Source organism: Schistocerca piceifrons, chromosome 4, assembly GCF_021461385.2.
Source record: "Schistocerca piceifrons isolate TAMUIC-IGC-003096 chromosome 4, iqSchPice1.1, whole genome shotgun sequence".
NCBI lineage: Eukaryota > Metazoa > Arthropoda > Insecta > Orthoptera > Acrididae > Schistocerca > Schistocerca piceifrons.
In genome coordinates, this window is record NC_060141.1 from 679,580,357 (window position 1) to 679,601,289 (window position 20,933).

The following is a 20,933-nucleotide window of genomic DNA, read 5'->3' on the forward strand; positions in this document are numbered from 1 at the left end:
CCTGGAAATTGAAATAAGAACACCGTGAATTCATTGTCCCAGGAAGGGGAAACTTTATTGACACATTCCTGGGGTCAGATACATCACATGATCACACTGACAGAACCACAGGCACATAGACACAGGCAACACAGCATGCACAATGTCGGCACTAGTACAGTGTATATCCACCTTTCGCAGCAATGCAGGCTGCTATTCTCCCATGGAGACGATCGTAGAGATGCTGGATGTAGTCCTGTGGAACGGCTTGCCATGCCATTTCCACCTGGCGCCTCAGTTAGACCAGCGTTCGTGCTGGACGTGCAGACCGCGTGAGACGACGCTTCATCCAGTCCCAAACATGCTCAATGGGGGACAGATCCGGAGATCTTGTTGGCCAGGGTAGTTGACTTACACCTTCTAGAGCACGTTGGGTGGCACGGGATACATGCGGACGTGCATTGTCCTGTTGGAACAGCAAGTTCCCTTGCCGGTCTAGGAATGGTAGAACGATAGGTTCGATGACGGTTTGGATGTACCGTGCACTATTCAGTGTCCCGTCGACGATCACCAGTGGTATACGGCCAGTGTAGGAGATCGCTCCCCACACCATGATGCCGGGTGTTGGCCCTGTGTGCCTCGGTCGCATGCAGTCCTGATTGTGGCACTCACCTGCACGGCGCCAAACACGCATACGACCATCATTGGCACCAAGGCAGAAGCGACTGTCATCGCTGAAGACGACACGTCTCCATTCGTCCCTCCATTCACGCCTGTCGCGACACCACTGGAGGCGGGCTGCACGCTGTTGGGCGTGAGCGGAAGACGGCCTAACGGTGTGCGGGACCGTAGCCCAGCTTCATGGAGACGGTTGCGAATGGTCCTCGCCGATACCCCAGGAGCAACAGTGTCCCTAATTTGCTGGGAAGTGGCGGTGCGGTCCCCTACGGCACTGCGTAGGATCCTACGGTCTTGGCGTGCATCCGTGCGTCGCTGCGGTCCGGTCCCAGGTCGACGGGCACGTGCACCTTCCGCCGACCACTGGCGACAACATCGATGTACTGTGGAGACCTCACGCCCCACGTGTTGAGCAATTCGGCGGTACGTCCACCCGGCCTCCCGCATGCCCACTATACGCCCTCGCTCAAAGTCCGTCAACTGCACATACGGTTCACGTCCACGCTGTCGCGGCATGCTACCAGTGTTAAAGACTGCGATGGAGCTCCGTATGCCACGGCAAACTGGCTGACACTGACGGCGGCGGTGCACAAATGCTGCACAGCTAGCGCCATTCGACGGCCAACACCGCGGTTCCTGGTGTGTCCGCTGTGCCGTGCGTGTGATCATTGCTTGTACAGCCCTCTCGCAGTGTCCGGAGCAAGTATGGTGGGTCTGACACACCGGTGTCAATGTGTTCTTTTTTCCATTTCCAGGAGTGTATTTTACTCATATTGGATGATGATTGAGAAGGGCTAAGAGCTCAAAGAGTCTTTAGCAGGTATATATAAGAGTAACAGTGATGATGAATCAGTTTTGGGAAATGCAGGTTTGAGTGATGCTGATGAAGATATGACAGAGAATGATATACAGCTGGAAGTCTAGTTGTATGTGTGTTAATATGAGGAAGATGTTAATGGTACAATATTCAGGTAACTATTGCGTCTACTCTTGCATGTAGAAGTGGACTGGTAATATTATACAGTACCACCTGATATGCTTAAACAAGCTTCCAGGAATATAATATCTGAAAATTCATATATTCCATGTCACCTCAGACCACAATTCAGAGAAGTGAAAATTTTCGCAGACCGTTTATTACCAATCACATGTAGAGTGTAATAGTAATACACACAAATAATAATGCAGAAGACAGTGAAATTCGACAGCCATATCCCGAGGGGGCGGAGGGGGGGGGGCGTTGAACTTGAATTTACATATCAACGGGAATCCTTTGCTCTACTAATAACAGCTAGTTTACACAAGGCACGTGGAGAACCTTTGAGTGAATTTTGGTGAGATTATTGTGGCTTACACCATTTGCGAGCCACAACGAGCTTTAAAGATGTGACCTCTAAGTCTTTCCCTGTAGCATGCTTCTACAAAATCTACTCGGTTTACAAGCAGCATCATTTAGAATAAGACACACGAGTTTGCTAGGACATCGTCATCAGGAGTTGAAATCAATGACTGCCTGTGTAGGCACGCTGATCTACTCATATAGATGTAACGGCAGCATGTGGAGCCTTCCAGAGAGGCCCGGAGTGCTGCATATGCAGGAGGAAAGCTGAACAGCTACTAGGTAACTAGAGGTTACGTCCACCCACGGAACCGAGTGACGTCACATGGAGCGAGCGGCCGGCACTACGTTTGAAACTGCCGCTCCCTGTCGACACACCCGTCAATCCTACGTCTTTCCTACTACCACCCTTACATGCTCATTTCATTTCATATCGGTCTGCAATGTTATGCCCAGATAGTCCGTCGACGTAACTGTGCCAAGTAGTACACTACCAACACTGTATTCGAATATTATGGATTTGTTTTTCCTACTGATCTGCAGTAACTGACATTTTTCTTCATTGACACCTACTAACCGTTCACCATATCAACTAGAAATTTTATCTAAATCATGTTATATCCACGCACGTCGCCACCTTTCCTTACATCACAGCATCATCAGCAACCAGTCGCAGACTGCTCACCCTCTCCACCAGATCACTTAAGCATATCGAAAACAAGCGCTGTGCTATCACACTTCCTGGAGGACACCTGACGGAGTCCTTGATTCTGATGAATACTCGCCATCGAAGACAATTCACTGGGTTCTGTTACTTTAGGATCTTCGAGGCACTTACATACCTGGAAACGTAAACTGTATGCTTGTACCGCCTTTAAGAATCTGCCGTGGGGCATTGTGTCAAATGTTTTTCATATATCTAAGAATATGGAATCTGCGTGTTGCTCTTGATCCATGGTTCGAAGGGTGAGTTTCGCAAGAGCTGTTATTTCTAAAACAATATGATTGGTGGACAGAAGCCTTCCGTTCTCGACGGAATTTACTGTATTAGAATTGAGAATAAGTCCAAGAATTCTGTAGAAAACCGATATTAAGGATATTGATCTGTAATTTTGCTGGTCGGTTCCTTTGCCATTTAGCATCGATTTATTACCGTTCCTTGACCCTGCACTGGGCAGAGGTTCGCGATAAATGCAAGCTGACTGAGGGCAATCCCAAAGTCTACTGTTTGTAATACCAAATCGGTATTCCATCCGGACACGGCGAACTAGTTACTTTCAGTTGTTTCATCTGCTTCTCTACGACAGGGATGCGTATTACTATGTCCGCCATACGTGAGTCTATGCGGTGGTCGAACTACGGGTGTTTGCACGATTCACGCAAGTATAGGGTTTCTTAAACGCGAAATATAAATTTCTGACTTTCCTTTTGCTATCTTCCGTTGTCACACTAGACTGGTGAACGAGTGACAGGATAGAAGCGTAAGACACACATAGCGATTTTGGGCATGTCCAGAATTTTCTCGGATTCTCGTCGAGATCTTTTGCTAAAGTGTGATGATGATAGCTGTATGCTTCGGTATGGACATTTTCAAGCCACTCGACCTTCTATTAATTTTTGTCTCTCTGTTCCGTACGAGAGTAAATTTAAATATTTCCTGTAGCACGTTAGTTGAATGATTTCTTTATTCACTTTTAAACCATTTTAATCCATATACACTTACCCTTTAACCACGCGAGATATGTCTATAGCACATAATTTAAGGACGAACGTCACGGCATCCATGCATAACTGTATCTAGGTTCTGATATGTTTTACCTTTCTAAACAACAGTGGATACAAAATGTCCGCATAACGTCTCCGATAAAACACTGCGGAATGCTGTGTGTAATTCACGGTGTTGTTGTTCAGTGACGATCCCTGGGAACGTTCGCAACAATGCATGGTCGGTGGAGAAGGGTCTGTGTCGTTGCCTAGCATCATTGCGATTTCTGCCGAAGCTATCGTAGTGTCGTTACGAAATCGTGCGCTTACTTAAACCGAGAAGAAACTATCGATATTCTTTTTTGAAGTGGTAGAGCTTTTTTTCAGCAAAACAGCCACTGTTAAAAGCTCATTCCGAGCTTGTGAGCTTCGCAAGAAGTCTTAGCTCCAGCTTTGGGGGCACGAGACGCATCAGTGACAACAGGTATGATCCAGCGGCTTGCTGTCACTCCTTATTCCTCTTGTAGCAGGAGACATGTAATTACAATCAGTGTAACGTAAATTATTCTGCCCCACTATCTGTATACAATATTAGTACTGGCGTATTAATCTTTGTTTTCGGATTCTGAAGCGTGTTACGGAAACCTGGTTGGTTACTGAATTCCCTATGATAGATAAGACTCTGATCAGGTGTTTATATTGTAGCACTTCTTCGTAACTTCCACACAGCTGAAATCTTTGTTGCTTTAATTTTTGTGATAATCTCACTGAATATGTGACGCTATATATGCAATGCACTCGAGTATTCACAAGGTGAGTGAGACGTTTAATAGTGTAAAGTGGGGATTGTAATTTTATAGACCAGCGCTGTAATGAGCAATTCGACTGTGTGTCACACTAGGTACTGAACGCTAAATCACATTTCTGGCAGTATTTTGAATTATTAATTAAGAGGAAGTTTTCTTTACGCGAATTGTACGCTCAGGTGACGAAAGACGAGGGATTCCTCTTAATATAGTGACTAATCTCCTTTTACACGGGGTGCTGCAACAAATCCATGTGGAATGGACTCAGCAAGCCATTGGATGCCCCCTGCTGTCTCTACAGGCGTCCGTAATTGCGAATGTGCTAGTAAAGTGGGATTTTGTGCGTGAACTGACCTCTCGATTATGCCACATAAATGTTCGGTGGAATACATGTCGGGGGATCTGGGTGGCCACATCATGCACTCGAATTATCCAGAATGTTCTGCAAACCAATCGTTAACAATTGTAGCCCGGTGACAAGGCGCAGTGTCATCCACAGAAATGAAACCTATGAATGGCTGCAGATGGTCTCCAGGTAGATGAGCATGACCATTTCCAGTCAATGATCGGTTGAGTTTGACTAGAAGACCCAGTCTATTCTATGTAACCACAGCCCACACTATCACGGAGACAGAATAAGGTCGCACAGTATCCTGAGGCAACTTGGGTCCATGGCTTCGTGGGTTCCCCGTTACACTCGAAGCCTACAGTAAGCTATTACCAAATGAAAACGCTACTCATGTGAGCATGCTATGGATTGTCCAGTCGTGTAGGGTTCAATAAATATGGTCGCGAATCCATGAGAGGCGCTGCAAGCGATGTTGTGCAGTTAGCAAAGGCACTCTCATTGGTCGTGTGCTGCCATAGCCTATTAGCGTTAAATTTCGGAGCAATCTCGTGATGGACACGTTCGTCGTAAGTCCCACAATGATGTCTGCAGTTACGGCACACAGTGTTGCTGGTCTTTTAGCACTGAAAATCTAATGCAAACGCAGCTGCCCTCGGTCGTTAAGTGAAGGGCGTCGGCCAACGCAATGTCCGCGATAGGAAGTAATGCCCAAAATTTGGTATTCTAGACCCGCTCTAGACCCTGTGGATCTTGAAATATTGAATTCCCTCTTGATTTCGAAATGGAATGGCCTATACTCTTAGCTCAAACTGCCATTACGCATGCAGAGTTTGTTAATTCCCGTCGTGGAGCCATAATCACGCCCCAAAACCACTTCACGTGAGTCACCTGACAACGAAGGACAGCTCTGTCAAACGACTGCAATTTGTATATATTTTACGCGATAACACAGCCAGTTGAATAGTGCATGTCGCTATCCAATGTCCTTTGACACCACTGTATATTATGTTGTGAAAGATAGTACAAGTTACGAATAAGGTAACTCAGTCGTAGATTTAATCATATCACAGAGAGAGAGAGAGAGAGAACGAATAGGTATCTCTAAGAAAGCTTTACAGTGGGTCCCATTTTTATTTCTACTACAAAATAGTATTGTTCCAGAGACGCTTCAAAGGTTGAAATATAATTTATCCCGGAACCAGTAAAAATATGAAATCAAACAATGGTGTAGAACAAATAACTTCGAAATGGACTACAATAGGTGATGTCACACTAAGGCATTACCATTTCGTCACTGGTCAAAGCTGCCTATATAGCAATATCGCACATTCCTCTTCAGCTGTTTCGCGTTGCTTCATTGCTACGAGACATTCTCCCGAGTTGATGACATAAGGATAGTCTTCGTGACCACTCTTGCATCATGATACTGCCAATTCCGCCATCTGTGAAGTGGTAGCTGTTTCAGCTGTTTACAGCCGTGTGGAGTTGAACCGAAGTGTTTCTCTTGATGTCGAATAGGTGGCCATAATTTCTGCAGCACAATTATCTGGTCTCCACTGAAGTGCTTGGCATGGTACCCAGTGGATCTTCTTCCCATTAGTGGTCGGTTTTCATTCCGAAAAGTGATTATTGTGTTGCACGCGAAAATCTTCTGCCTACATGGTGGCGAGCATTTAACATTGACTTAAGGTCGAAATTATGTTCTTTTTGAATACTGTGACAGAAGGTAGCTTTTGGTGAAGCTAGTCGTTGGTGTGCTGACCCAGCCTTACGGATCACCACATGCAGTTCCACCAGTGCTCGAGTCTTTAGAGGCTCCCTAGACGTTTGTGACTCAACCCGTAGCAGCGTAATTTGACAACCAGTGATTGCATGCCCCACGAGCACACTGACACCTGCACTTAACAGGCGACACAGAACCACATTAACACACGTCTCTAGAGACATTAGACGAATGTGGTGTTATGATAAGGGTTGCACTACTTTCTCAAGCGCATACAACCAACGTTGTATAACCTCTCGCTTTCCAAATAAAGTAATTCGGCAGTCCTCAAATAGAACTGAGTCTGTAGTAGAGTTATATACATTAAAATGTGTTGATAAGGAATATATGGAATTTGTTTATGATAAGGAAAGTAGAGTGAGTAGGTGACCGAGGGCATTCTTGTCTAAATCCCTGTATTATTTTAACTTTCAGCAGTGCACAATCATTTTAATACCTGTTTTGCCATGCACTGTATCGTTCTAATTAGCTTTGTGGAAGGTCTTTGCGTAAAACGACTTGAAGTAATTTCTTTGGAGTTCCTTAATCAAATTCTGTTTCGTTGGCTATAAGAGCAATGTTAAAACAATTTTTCAATCTTATATGGACAATTCAAGACATTTAGGATTCATATCACCACATTCTGATGCCTTCTTCTTTCTTAGGCTTTATAAGCTTTACTGAGTTCATCTCTTCTTATTGGATCTACATTTCGTTTTCCATCCACTGTGTTATCTATTCCTGAGGAGTTTCGTAGTTATTTAATCCATAAATTAGGACATAATACTACTACAATCTATGTATAAATGCAGAATACGACTCTTAGGAAGACTCTTAAGGAGTGATGAGGTACATAATGAACTAAATCCAACAACCATTCAGGCAAGATGAGATCTAACTAGCATGAAATAAATCTCAAATGTCCACCTAGTAATAATACAAGGTGGTTATGCGTGCTTATGACCGTGTCAAACGACACAACAATTGATAAAAGTGAGTCTACTACTAATTTATTCATTGCAGTTGAGTTCTGTAGCTCGTGTCAGTTCAGGTTTCAGCTTTTCTCGGAGACTCAAGTGATTTTCTAAATGACTTATCCGTAAATAAAATTGAGTACCTAATCAGAGAATCGACGCGGAAAGATAACATATTAGACGTCCTTGTCAGCAACAGGCGAGAACTTTTCGACTCAGCAGAAAAGGGAACCTGTGACGATAAAGCCGTTACAGCACAATTGAAGAGTGTTCTAAATTTCAATAGCGAGAAACGTAGGAATATATCTCCGCTTAGCAAGAAAGACAAGAGACAGAGTTCGGATTAGCTAATCGGTCAACGACAAAATTACATATCCAGCACTGACAATGTTGACATCAATGTACAAAGATGAAGAGAATTGTACAATGCGCTTTTACTGCAGATATGTGTCGAAAAAAGTTGTGAGGGATGGAATAGACTCGTCGTTGCTCGACAATCGTTATAGAAAGCTGCAACGGTAGCAAATAGAGCCCCATTGCAATTTAAACGTAGGTGGAGCCTCAGAGACAAACAAAACATGAAGCAGCTTAAGGAGAGGCACTCTTGAAGCGCTCAACGAACTCGAAAATAAGATTCCATCTACCGACTAGACACAAAACCTTAAAATGTTCTTGTCTTGTGTTATATAGAAATGGATCGAAATCACCAGTCCAGATACTCCCGGATTATAGTGATATCGAAACGGAGGATGACAGATGGAAAACCATATTACCAAAAGTCTTTTTGTCAGAACTGTTTCCCTGCGAAAGACTGTACTGTAGTTCCTCCTTTGATTCGTCACACGGGTGTCAAAATGACAGATATCACAATAAGGGACCGTGGGATACGAAACAACTTTCTCCTTTCCTACCAGCTATGTACCGTTGATCCTGGAGGAACGGAGCATTTCTAGTGACTGGAAGAAAATGCAAGTCGTTTTCTGTTGTCAGTCTCACGTAATTACTTTGGAACATACTTTATGATCGCGTGCTGTTATATTTCTGAAGACGGCAATTCTCCCCTGTAGGAATCAGCATAAATACCGAAAACTACGAACGTGAGGAACACGGCTTGCTCTCTTCGTCCACGAGCCCAAAGTGCTGTAGACACCGCCTCCCCACGTGATGCCGTGGTCCATGACTTCCGAAAAGTGTTCCATGCAGTTCCGCATGGCAGAGTAATGAATAAATAACGAGCCTATGGAGTATCAGACTCATTGCGTGATTAGACTGACGAATTTGTAGCGAACAGAACTTTTTGCGTACCCCATGGCTGTGTTACTGGGCCATTCGTTTTCATAGAATATAAACAGGTGTGTAAAACGTATGAGCTTAACTTATACACTATGATTCACTGCCAACAATCGTTTCAAGATGACACTTGGACCGTACGTAGAAAGAAGAGTTACACTACAGTACATAAGGTTACAACAAGAAATACTCAGTAAGACGAATATAAATGCCACTTATAATCAAAGGCAATACTTACACTCAGGTAACCAAGAATGGCGAAACTGCCCTGGACATTACAAAAGGCTGGACGTGGTACTTAGCAGGGTGTGTGATCCCCACGGACGGTAACGCATGTTCAGCAACGTTTTCCCGTTTTGTAACTCTTGCGTTTATATCGATTGAGATACGGAGTCCTAAACATGAAGTGAGGACCGAATGCCCTCCGAAAATACGCACATGGGAAGGAGTACAGTGTGACAATGACGTTGACCGGAGTCTGTACTGTATTAAAGGCTTTCGAGGTTATTTCGCAGCTGCGATATTATGCCTCACCATACCACAAATCGTTCATGTCTGACAATGTTCCTGGGTGAATTGCGTATTTTCACCTCTCGCCAGATGAGGGACCGTCCAGAATCACTGGCTCTCTCCTCATCCGAGAAGAGTAAGATACCTTATTCGTCGTTGGTGCAATCCCTGCACACCTACCGCTATGGAAGATCTTTGAACACGGTACATTCGAAGGTCAACGTTACTATGACAACGTAATCCTTCCTCACGTCCGTCATTTCAATGAGCATTCGGTCCTGACCCCATTTTTGTGGATGACAATGCCCGACCGCAACGAAGAGTGCACGTGGAGGAGCTCTTGAAACGAGAGGATATCCGGGGAGTAGATTGGTTTAGTTAGCCACTCCTATTACTGTTATCTCACTGAGCATGTAAGAGATGCGTTGAAGAGCCGTATTGCAGTACGACCACATGAACCAGAGACCATGCAGCAGTTGTGATTCGCGCTGGTGGAGGAATGAAACACCCTACCACAAAAACTCCTTACAAACTTTGTGCCCAACATGGGAGCACGTTGCAGAGCATGCGTTGTCGTCCGTCCTGATTCGACGCCCTGTTAAGTACCGTGTCCCTCTTTTTCTAATGTGCAGGGGACCCCCATACAGAACGGTGACTTCGCTGTATTTATAGTCTTTCAATAAAGGTGTGATCTCTTTTCGTCGCATTTCGAATACTTTTAGTTACCTTTTGTGCTGCGCTGTACGTGTTCCTTCAATGGGCGGTTAAAGTTTCATTGAGAAATGTCGGTTGGCAATGACTCATGGCGCGGAAGCTACTTTCGTTTTTACGTCTGGCCCTCCTCCTTATAAATGATATAGCAGATGGCGTTGGAAGATGCATGCACCTTTTCGCTTCCGGTGCTCACACAAGAGATGTTGCGAAGGTAGAAAACTGTGTAGAGATGTGGAAGACGTGCAGAAAATCTACAGTTGGTGCAGGGAGTTTTAAAAGAAGTTCACCACAAACAGATGTAACTTTTTGTGCACAAACTGGAAGAAAAATCCATTATCGTATCCTTTTACAAAACACTTGTTCGATCAGTAGATAGAAGAGCCGTGTGGTTCCCTCACGAGTTCGCACAGTGAGCGCTAAAACCTTCTGGATAATGCTCAGGAAACTCCCGTCGCAAACGGTGAAAAGAAAGCATTCAGCAAAACGGTTGCTTTACTGTTAAAGTTAAAAGAGAGTACGTTCCCAAGTTTGTCAGCCAACAACATATCACTGTCACCTACGTGACCTCGGAAAAGACCATGAAGGCAAAATCAGAGGGACTCGAACACACTCAGAGAGTGTTACCACCTAAGGTTCTTCCCGCGGACCATTCGCGTCTGGAACAGATCGAAGGAATGACAGTGGTACACTGCATACCCTCGGCCACACGCCGTATGGTGGATTGCGAGATGTAGCTGTAGATGTAATAGGAAGCTATAAATAAAACATTAATTGTTTAGTTCCTGCCCGGCAAGCTGCTTAACCATGTGGACGGAGGGTAGTACTTCCCTGTTCCACTCGCGAATGACACGAGGGAAAATGGCTGTCGTTAATCCTCTGTATTAATTTGAATTCATCGAATTTTCTAGTCGAGGTCATTTCGTGATATGTATAATATGGGGAAATTCATGTTGTCCACCTCTTCTCAGAGTGTGCTCTCTCGAAATTTCAGTAGTAAACGTCATCATATATACGAACTTCCAGCATACTGGATTACCCAGGATTAGCAACTTCTGGTACTCAGTAAAAAGAAAAACCTGTCCAAGTTGAAAATATTTTATTTTTCGTTCGATGACTAAATGGTTCAAATGGCTCTGAGCATTATGGAACTTAACTTCTAAGGTCATCAGTCCCCTAGAACTTAGAACTACTTAAACCTAACTAACCTAAGGACATCACACACATCCATGCCCGAGGCAGAATTCGAACCTCCAACCGTAGCGGTCGCGCGGTTCCAGACTGTAGCGCCTAGAACCGCTCGGCCACCCTGGACGACCATTCGATGACTAGTTTCGGGCTGAGAATTATTTTGAAATGTACATTACAAATGTGGAGATGGCTTTTCCAAAGGTGTTAAAAATGTGTAATGTATATTTATAGTAATCGGTATGCACAGTAAATGCCCATTACACTTTTTTGACATCTTCGTAAATGCCATTTTCGACTTTCTTATGCTGATATGAAAATGCGTGTCGGTCCCAAACTAGTCATCCAATGAAAAGTAAAACATTTGCAGCTTGGACTGGTTTTCCATTTTACTGAATCCTCTCCATGAGGCACAACGCCTGTCTTGCAAAAACTGTGTACGGAGTTCGTCGATGGTCTATGTAACGCTCTTGCATCGAGAAATCGAACCCGTGACAAAGCGCTCCGCTATTTCTTGGATCTTGTCTATCTCTTCTATCGATCCTACCTGGTAAGGATCCCTCATTGATTAATAATACTGGTGACACTGTTCAAGAAGTGCCTTGTAAGCCAATTCCTTTCTGGATAAGTTACATTTCGTGAAGAATGCAGCTGCGGATTTCTTTTCCTCCTTATGCACAGTATGTAACATTTATTTACGTTTGCTCATTTCCAAAATCGATACTGTGTTCTGGCATTGTTACCTGAAACCATATCATCTTCAAACAGTCTTATGGTTGCTTTCTTACAGACAACGGCGTAATCTCGGAACAGTCTCAAGAACTTTTTATGTTTTCTATTGGATTATATATTTATTTCTTATTTTTGTGAGTCATTAGTCTACCGACTGGATGGATGCGGTCCGCCACGAGGTCCTCTCCTGTGCCATCTCAGAGAAGTACCACTTACAACCTACGTCCTCAATTATTTGCTGGACATTTTCCAATCTCTCTCTTCCCTGCATTTTTTGGACTCGTCAGCTACGTCTAGTTTCATCGAAGTCATTCTATGATGTCTTAACATATGTCCTGTCATCCTGTCCCTTCTCTTTGTCAGTGTTTTCCACATATTGCTTTCCTCCCTGATTTTACGAATAACCTCCTCTTTCCTTACCTCATCAGACCACCTAATTTTCAACATTCATCTGCAGTACCACACCTCAAGTGCTTCGGGTCTCTTCTGCTCCAGTTTTCCCACAGCCAGTGTTTCCCTATCGTACAATTCTGTGTTCCAAACGTACGTTCTCAGAAATTTCGTCCTCAAACGAAGACTTATATTTGATACTAGTAGACTTCGTTTGAAGGGAAATGCTCGTTTTGCCATTGCTATCCTCCAGTTGATGTCCTCCTTGCTCCGTCATTCATTAGTTATTTAACTGCCTAGATAATGGAACGCCTTAACTTCACCTACTTCGTGACCATCGATGCTTATGGTACGTTTCTCGCTCTTCTCATTTCTGCTACTTCTCATTACTTTCTTCGATTTACTCTCAAACCATACTCCGTACTCAATCTTAGCACTGATATATTGATATTCTGTCACCTTCAATTTCAATTCCACTCCTGAACCTTTCTTTTATTTCCACTATTGCTTTTTCGATGTAGAGGCGAATAGAAGAGCAAAAGACTGCGTCCCGTTTGCTCTTGGGCGTCCATTCTTACTATTCACTCTTGGCTCTTGTATGTGTAACCCGTCCCGTCCATCCCTATAGCATATCAATATTTTTCTCAGAATTTAGCCTCGTATGTCGCACCATTTTACATTGTGCAATGTTTTTTCCAGGTGGGCAGATCCTAAGAAAGTGTCTTGATTTTTCTTTAGTCTTGCTTCCATTATCTACCACAAGGTCAGAACTGCCTCCCTGGTGCCTTTGCCTTACCTAAAGACAGACTAATCGTCATGTAGCACATCCCCAGTTTTATTTTCCATTCTTCTGTATATTATTCTTGTCAGGAACTCGTACACATGAGCTGTGAAGCTGATGGTGCGATAATTCTCGCACATATCAGCTCTTGCAGAGTTCGAAACTGTGTGGATGATATTTTTTCGAAAGTCTAATAGTATGTCGCCAATCTCATACATTCTACACACCAACGTGAATAGCCGTTCTATTTCCACTTACCCCAATGACTTTAGAAATTCTGGTGGAATGTTATCTATCTCTTCTGCCTTATTCGAGCTTGAATTCGTCGAATCTCTCAAAAATTCTGATTCTAATACCGGATCTACAATCTCTTTTAAACGGACTCTTCTTTCTTCTCTAATCACCTCAGACAAATCTTTGCCACATAGAGGACTTCAATGGAATCTTTCCACCTATCCACTCTCTCATCTGTATTTAACAGTGGAATTACCGTTGCACTCTTAATGTTACCACCTTTGCTTTTAATTTCAACGAAGGTTAATTTGTCTTTCCTTTATGCTGTGTCAGTCTTCCCGACAGTAATTTCTTTTTCTATTTATTCACATTTTTTAAGCAGCCATTTCGTCTTAGCTTCCTGCACTGCCTATTTGTTTCATTCCTCAGCGACTTGTATTTTTGTGTTCTTGATATTCCCATAACATTTTTGTACTTCCTTCTTTCGTCGATAAACTAAAGTACTTCTTCTGTTACCAATGGTTTCTTCGCAGTTACATTCTTTATACCTTTGTTTTTGTATTCAACATCTGTGATATCCCTTTTTAGAGATGTTCATTCTTGTTCAGCTATACTACCCACTGTGATAGTCCTTATCGCTGTATCTATAGCCTCAGACAACTTCAAGCATACCTCGTCATTTCTTAGTACTTTAGATCCCACTTCTTTCCTACTGATTTTTCCTGACTAATCTCTCAAATTTCAGCCTACTCCTCATACTACTACACTGTGATCTGAGTGTATGTCTGTTGGATACGCCTTACAATCCAGTATGGATTTAGCAACCTCTGTCTGGATAAGATGTAATCGAAGTGAGATCTTCCAGTATTACCCGGCATTTTCCATGTATACATTCAGCAGTTGTGATTCTCGAACAGAATGTTCGCTATTACTTGCTGAAATTTATTACAAAACTCTCTCCTCTGTCATTGGTTGTCCCTAGCCATCTTCTGCTGTATTCTTTACACCTACTCTTTCCCCTACATCGGCATTCCAGTCCAACCTAACTTCATATCGGTTTACTTACTGTATTACCCTTTCAACATAAAAAAATGTTCAAATGTGCGTCAAATCTTATGGGACTTAACTGCTATGGTCATCAGTCCCTAAGCTTACACACTACTTAACCTAAACTGTCCTAAGCACAAACACACACACCCATGCCCGAGGGAGGACACGAACCTCCGCCGGGACCAGCCGCACAGTCCGCTTTCAACATCCTCATATACTTTCTCTATCTCTTCATCTTCAGCTTACGACGTTGGCATGTATGCCTGAAACATCGTTGTCGGTGTCGGTTTTCTGTTGATTCTGATAAGAACAACCCTATCAATGAACTGTTCACAGTAACACTCTCCCTTCCCTACCTTCCTATTCATAACGAATCCTGCTCGCATTAAACCGTTTTCTGCTGCTTTTTATATTAATATATACTCATCTGACCAGAAATCCTTGCCTTCTTCCATTCCAATTAACTAACTCCTACTATATCTATACGGATACTGTGCATTTCTCTCTTCGGATTTTCTAGCTTCCCTACGACGTTCAAGCTTCTGACAGCCCACGCTCCGACTCGTAGAACGTTACATTTTCGTTGGTTACTATATCTCTTTCAAATGGTGACCTCCACCTTGGCAGTCCACTTCCGGAGATCCAAATGAGCGTCTAGCACGGAATCTTTTGCCAATGGAGAGGTCATCATGACTCTTTTTCAATTACAAGCCATATGTCCAATGAATATACGTGAAGTGTCTTTAATGGACTGTGTTTAATTGCCTTCTGCATGTTTATGCCGTTGCGTCTTTAGAGGCAGTTTCCCACCCCAAGAACAAAAGAGTACCCTGAACCTCTGTCGGCTTCTCCACCCTCTTTGATGAGGCCGTTGGCTAAATGGGGGTGTCTTCTCATGCCGGAAGTCTTCGGCATAAATTATATACACTGTAAACATTAACGGTCCGATCACTGTACCATAGGATAAACCGAAAATTACCTTTAAAGAAATCGATATAGTTCCGTCAAGTGCGACGTGTTGGGTGAGTTCTGTCTGCAAGGAAGTCTTGAATCCAGTCGCGGGACCGAAGATTAGTAATAAGTTATTTTAAATAAATCTGTATTTATTGCTGGTCAGTCAAGCCTAAATTACCCTCGGAAGCCGATGGAGTGGAACATATGCACGGTAGAACCACAGTAACCACAGTGAATCCGTTTCTAGGGCCACTGGACATCCATTGTAGCTAACGGGCTTAAGTCCCGCTACCGAATTTTTGCTCAAAACCTGCCAATTGTTCAAGCATGAGTACAAATTAAACGATATATTTAGTCGCTCCATATACTTGTTAGATTTCTGCTGTTACCATTTTAAATTTTTGAACAGTGTCTTCCGTGTATACGATCGAACAAAAAAATAGAATTCTGATGACTGAAATGACAACTTTCATGAACTTATTGGTGGATAATGCTGGAAGCACGTTAAATAGATTTACACGAACTGTTGCTTGCTGAGATGTACAACCTACTGTAGGTGTTCATATTAACAATGGCAGTGTAACGTGTTGCCAAAATTAAAGTTCTTAAAAATGCGGAACTGGAGTGTGGAAGTATAATCGCTTCGTCGTCGAACTCGTGTCTCGTCTGAACGCTAGCAGAGACTTATTCCAAGCAACGACAAAATCAACTTTCTCATGGTGGCCAAATTGGCAACAGCTGGATACGAATTTTAGGTGTTTGAAAGAAAAACTCCTATTGCTTGCTGCACCTTAACATTTTTATTTAAGTTGTACAATCAAATGCGTTTCGCCTTGTTTATAGTGCATCTTCAGTAGGTGTCCTGAAATATTATACAAACGGCTTTTCTGTTTGCACATTTAGATTTTCGTTTGAACAAACTGGTTATATATAGATTTAAAAGAGTACACTCAAATGGTTATAGTAAAAAGGAAAGGGACTCACAGAGGACTGTCTGACCCATTGTTTGTAACCCAAACAACTTTCTCTCATGTGGCGAAGTGGTTAAAAGCCTTGCGGTTTTCCTAGTGGTCACTCTGTTTTCGACATATGACCCCATAGCTACCAGTTTACAAGTGCAGAGTGTCTCTGTTGTCTGTAAGTGTTATCAAATTTCTCAATTTCCATACTTCTGTGTTCTAATACGATCTCCTTTCTGGTGGATACCTGCGTCGTTTGTTATTTGAGGAATGTATTGAATTGTATGTTTTGAATGTTAGGCTTAGGTCTTGTCTTTTGCAAATGTTTGTTTTTCTGTGTGAGTTTGTATCTGTATGTCATCTTGGATCTTCTTCCTTGTTTTCATGTATGATGTGTCGTTATTGTGTGTGCTTGTTTGTGTTTGTTTTGTTGTGCTGTTGTCTGTGGCTGTATACGTATCGATTTTAATGGCTGTCTTTGTTGTTCAATTTTGTGACTTGATTACTGTTGCTAACACTGTTTGTTGCTATTTGTGTGGTTATGTCTAGTTCTTCCTGATAGATGTCTCTGTTGGGCGGTACTGTGTTAGGTCTACGAAACGTGTATATGAGAGCTGGTTACTTTTGAGAGTTTGTATGATTTGAAGTCGGATTTATAATTTTGTGAGTCTTTTGTAGGTTCACAACAATCCTGACATTTTGTGTTATAAGTCATACTCTCTTCTAGTGTAAACTTTATCTTTTTGTGTACTGTGCTTACATCTTCATTCAGCTGGTCAATTTCTGCTGGAGGCTCATCTATTAAACAAAGGATACCATTCATGTATCTGATCCAGTAAAATATGTCGCAATTCCTAATGACAAAATCATATCATTACATGCAATATTTTGAAAGTGGTGAAAGGTATAATGTACCATAGAAACAGAATAGCTAGGAACAGGTTAAAAGCGTATATTAATATTCCAGGCAGAAGTTACGGGACATGTTTACATGGACTGCATTCCAGTGTCGGAATACTTGCCCACCATATTCACTAAGCTCGAAGCTGGAAAAATGTTACCGTCTGCAATGGAAAGGACTAAAAATCTTGTATTACTCATATATAAGTGTCTTATTCATACCTTAAGTCTTCTTTTGTACGCATGCATCTAGTGGAAAATACATCAAATCATGCTGACCCAAAGTATTTTTCTCTGAAATTCACTACGAAACGCCTTGTGAGTGGTGACGTCTTTGTAACTTTACGGCTAGTCTGTCTTTGGCTACACAACCGTAGTAAAGAGTCAATAATTCACACAAACCACAGAAATATATTTCTGGAAAACAGTCACAGTTTGCCCCTAGATACTCGTTCGAAATCACTGACTTTCTTTCATTTGCTACCCTTATATTCATATGCAATCCTAAACAACTAGTTCCGGTAGGATACAAAATTTTAGTGTTGTGATTGTCAGCGTTCATTCTAATTCCGTATGTTTCAAGTAACGGACTTAACCCATCGACAAAATGTTTGCCTGACTGTGATGAGCTGTGACTACTACACAGTTTCTCGTTTCAGACTCACATCAAACACACGTTAACAATTAGAAAAGAAAAGTGAATATAGTGGTATCGCAATTAATGTGTGTCAAATCAAGTCGCACTGCACTAGCCAACGTTAGTATTCATGATCAAGAATGCTTCACAATAATAATTTATATGGAAATAATAAATGCATTTGCTAACAATAATGTTCCATTTATTGTAATTACTACCCAATTTTCCTCTGAAGAATGATTTTAACTATGTCGTTACAAGATTTTCCAATTTTTTCTTATCTGTCTCAAATTTTCTCTTCCCAAAGTCTTTTCATTCTTTGACTGTGTTTCTGTTTCCTTTATGCTGTCCATATTTTCCCGTTTTCTTCCTTTATTCTACTTAAAATTAAGAGTGCATAATTTAGTTCTCAATTGGACAATTTCATTTACCCTTTCCCCCATTGATTTCTGTTTGCTTTAGGTATTCTTTTATTTGTTGAATGCAATTGAGGATTCTCTTTGTGAGGATGTTGCTGCTGATTCTATGTATGTGTCCGTATAATGTGAGTAGCCGTTTTACGATAGTGTCTGTACGTCTGTCTATATGTTCTTATAATTTATTGGTCGGATTCTTCGTCAATACATCGTGTATTACTCCAAAAATATTTCTGAGAATTTTATGATCTGTCTCTCAGTCTCTCTGATCAGACAGTGAACGTTTCTAATGTTAGCGTGTTTCTGGCATCTATGTTATAGTTCCCGAGTTTGGTTTGTCTTGAAACCTTTCTTTTAATTTTGTGCGCTCATGTGAGTTTGTGCGCTTTCTGAAATGTTTGTGTTTCATCTGAGTTGGATGGCCTGTTTGATCTTCTTATTTGTATATATTCCTCTAGATATTAGAATTTTTCCAGTCTGCTAACGTTAACGTGTTTCGAGTGCATTATTTGTGTGTTGCTTTTTCTTCCATGTATTGCGTTTACTAATACATTATGTGAAATCTGTTAAGGAGTAGAGTTTCTGCAAGTATTCCAGAGTTCCTTGTGCTTCGTGCCTATTGTAGCTGTGTCTGCCGTGTAATCTGTAAATTCCAGACGTTTTATGAGTATTTTTTTTGTACGTGTTCTTCCTAACTTAATCCCTTCGACTTTCTTTCCCATTGTTTGATAATCTTGTGCAAAACTAAGTAGAATAAAATATGGGCCACCTTTCCATGGGCTGCAGTTCAGCATCGAAATATTTGCCCTTTAATTTATGTTCCGTACGAAGCAGTAGATCTGTCAGAATGGTCGATTATCTGGAAATTGGAGAAATCATACTTTTTTAAATGGAAAGCACTACAAGTCTGTTATTACACACGTATTTCATCAGGAACGGTACATTGACCGTAGTTGTTCCGGAAAACATTTAATAATGCTTACATTATAATTAGCTTGTACGCATAGGCATGTTTAATATAAAAAAAATGTTCTTACGGGAAGGAAGAAGACAAGGTTTAAGTCACGTTTTATTGCAAACTTAAGAAAACACTCACTGGTCGTCTATTAAGAAAATTCGTTGACTTAGGCCGTATGCTACCTACATGGTAAATGACATCATCGGCGACAAATAACTTAAACGTGTATCGAGAAGTATACAATTATTTGAATATAACTTGTTTCAATATATAATCAAAAAACGTCGTTTTGAAGTGTTTTCTAAGTGAATTTAAAAATGGAACTGCAATGGCGCCATTAATGGGTAGTTGTGTGGTTAGAATGCATCACTTCCTCCACTATGAATCCACTGTAGCATTTTCGCCGACCGTCATTTAGTGGCAGAGCTGTTTCTGTTGCAGTACACACTACAGATAAAAGAGTCCATCTTCTTCTCCATCCACTGTAGTTATCTCGAATGGTACTGAGGTGTCTTTCACAAATTATATTCTGCGTGTGGTGCCCTTGAGAGTGTATTGCACAGGTGCCCTAATCCCTCTGTCTTTTATACGAGTCTGTCAAAGAAAGTCTGTTTCTCTATGGAGTCGTTGGCTTTTTTGAGGCCCACAAATGTGATCACAGTGTTACTCGTGCTCCTGACTTTTGGGAGTGTTCAGATAGTCAACATCTTTTTTAATACGTGATCTTACTTTTCTGATGTCTGCTTGGTAATCACCTAACTGTAGCATCGACTTGTGGTTGCAGTCGGTTGAGTAAAGTCTTGATCAGAGTTTCGTAAAGAAACGATTATAATGAGGTACGTTTGTAACTATTGGAGTCTTTCTTGACGGACGCTTTGTGAATCAACACGCCTTTGCATTACAGTAGGATTTTATCTGTAATCCATATTCATGAGAGAATTTCACGAATGTTCTTATCGATGATTTGCTCTTTGTGTTTCCATATTTCGTTGATAGTGCCATCTTCTCCTGGGGCTATGTTGCTTTTTAGATCTATAATAATATTCTCCAGTTCTGTCGCTCTGTAATGTTCGGAAACTATATTTGATACTGTTTTCGTGAAGTTTAATTTTTCTTTAGGATTCTCGGCATTGAAGAATTTTTCAAAGAACTGTTTTTTGAGAATTGAGGAGTTTTCTTCAGCATTTTCGTAAATATTCTGTAGAAATTTACCACGTTCTTCATTTTTTTCTGAAATCGCCTACGATTTCACTTAGTCTAGTCGACGTGTACCCTTTTTAATCTTCCAGTATCATTCGAAGATTATTTTTAGACTTTTTTGAAAATCATGCCTTTTTCTGTTGTTCTGTTAGAGCTAACGTTATTCCTCGGCAGAATTCTTCGTTTAGTGGTCTCGTGAGAAGTTGAGTTCCACCATTTATGCTTGTGTTTCCTGGTATAATGACCCCAACCTACTGATGGTGAACTTTCTTGCCGAGGTCTTTCGATTTTTCGTTTGTCTTTTGATTAAATTCTTCAATGTATTTATCTTTGTTTAACTACACGTATTTTGGATCCAGTATTATAATTATGTTGTGTATTATATTTCTGTTTTTTGGACTGGCCTAATTTTTTCTTGTAGCAAGTGATGAT